This window comes from Stylophora pistillata, chromosome 11, assembly GCF_964205215.1.
Source record: "Stylophora pistillata chromosome 11, jaStyPist1.2, whole genome shotgun sequence".
Taxonomy (NCBI): Eukaryota; Metazoa; Cnidaria; class Anthozoa; order Scleractinia; family Pocilloporidae; genus Stylophora; species Stylophora pistillata.
Genome location: NC_142529.1, coordinates 19,326,876 through 19,329,367, shown reverse-complemented (window position 1 = coordinate 19,329,367; position 2,492 = coordinate 19,326,876).

The following is a 2,492-nucleotide window of genomic DNA, read 5'->3' as shown; positions in this document are numbered from 1 at the left end:
GATAAACTAGAATATCATACAAATGAGTGACTGAAAGGTAGCTCGGCCGGTTAGCTCTATGTACAAATGAAAAATCAAAGTGTAGACAGAATTGTAAAGCAACCTTCTGAAGAGCTGACATATATAATAGGTAAATGTGTGAAAAATGTGCGTTGTGAAAAATTCACCCATATCTTGGCGGCGTGCATTGTGAAATGCAACAACTAGAGCGGGTGTTTCATCACAAATTTAAAATTCTGAAATCGGATGATACGAATACCTTAACCCTATCAAGGCGCTTGGAATGTCCAATAAACACCTATTATTCAAACTAATTCATAAGCCAACACCCCCAAAATGCATAACGTCGAAAATAGTTTTTGAAGAGCGATTAACACGGAAATTAATACGGGTTTTTGAAATTTTAATGATCGCGAGTATGAACTATTCTTTCGCCTCTTTATCACTATTCACGGCTGTGCGTCTACAGATCTTCACTCTCTTACACGTTTGCCTCGGAGTGAAACAAATTCATCAGGTAAATTAGGTATTCCGACCGGGAGAACAGACAAAAATTGTTCGTTGGCGTCCGTTTTACCTGTACATGTAGTACCCAGACTTCCCCCACCTGTGCAGTCGCGCGTGTTTACAATGGCTGATCCTAAATAAGATTACCAGAAATCTTTGCTTTCGCTGAAGTCCGTCGTGCGAATCATAGAGATGAGTGACAAATAAATGATCTTATCGTGCCGCGGAGAACTAGCTCAAGAAGCGTACGACGCGCTAACGTCAGGTGACGGACTTTTCCGTAAAGGAGAGAGAGATCTCAGTCTACTATTAAATATAGGTATCATTTATATGAATTACTCTTTTTTTTGCAGATCAACTGTATCGTATCTGGATCTTTAAGCGTAAAATGGATGATATTTCTTTGGACGAGAGCTAACAAAGGCTTTGAGACCATTCGATGATTTCAGGTCGGAGGGAGAAAAATGCCAAAACATGAGGGTGAGGAAGGCTTCTTGAAATAAATGTAATACGTTTACACAGCAAAGCATACGTGGTCATAGAAGCCGAAGCTATTGTGATTTGCGCTTGTCTTTTTTAATCCTTGAGCTTTTGGATCCGCTGGCCCCGAGAGACTCCACTTTGTGGTGAGTCTGCAATCAAAATTTTACAATGCTGTTATTCCTCGTAATATCTACGTTCCTCGTGTTACCACACGTGCTTGAATTTAATTTGCAACGATTTTTATAAACAGATATGGAAGTGACGAGCAACACCACAACTGCTAGACGAGTGTAATCAACTTTATATTAGAAGCACCTAAGGTTAATTCTGAGATTTTTGTTAAAACTGAGACAAAACAGGACAGGAGTTGTTCATTTAAAAGAAGGGATCCACTAACATTTTCTCGCATCCTAACAGATAGGCTTAGGATTATTTTCCCCAATACATTTGGACAAATAAAAAAACATTAACTGCAAATTTAAAGGTAGATTTTACAGAGACACACTTGGTATTCGTGATTTCGTTCTAAACTTATTATGTTTACACGCTAAAACAAACAGGGTATGTGGGTGGATAGGAAGGGGAGGTAGCAATTATATTAGAGCGTTTTCATTGTTTGGGGCGACTTTTGAGGCCAAGTTTGGTCCCAGTCATTCAAATTGAATCTGCGCCGAATAGTCTTCGTACCCGTGCCACTCGCGTCTTGTATCTAACGTAAGCAGACAAGGATGAAAAACGTCTGCACATGCGTGGCGTGAGCATGTTGGTGTTGTCGGTGGTCGGCGAGTTGTTCGATCGTTTGATCAATGAAATGCCGGCGCAATTTAAACTGTGTATTCGTGGATATATTTTGCCTTTCAGACTGGAATGTAAGGACGCTATTTGAAAATAACTTCTGTAAACTGAACTCTTCGACGTCGACATGTTGAACGTATTATTATTGGGAAATGTTTATTTGCTTGCTCAAGAGCCAACTTTCAGAACTCGGTAAGAAATCACATTGCAAGCTTAATTTCTTTGAGTATGATTTACCTCCATGTAAGGTGGCTCGTACCAGTTTCCTCGCGCGGGGAACAGGTCACTCTTGCGTGACGCGCGCGAGAGAAACGTGCGAAAGAAGCGCGAGATCAAAAGATGAAAATTCAAAACAAAGATGGCGGCGGGTGGAATTTTTTTCTACTTTTGTGAGAAGTTTACCTAAGAGCTTGTATTTGATGTGTTGAGCGGCCACTGTGAATGCAGGAGATAGAAACTAAGATAACGAAGGCGATTTTCGGAGAAGTAGAGGTTGCTTCACTTCACATTTAAAAGAAATATTCAACCGATATAAAATCTTGCGACGCCCAAAAAAGAACTCAAGTGAAGGATAATCTACCTGAAGTGGAAGAAGACTTTGAAACTTCAAGGAAAATAATATGATACAGCCAGAATTCATGTGCAGGATTTTCAAGATGAGCTCGGGAGGCTGTCTTTGACGGCTGTTTAATGATTTTCTTAGCAGT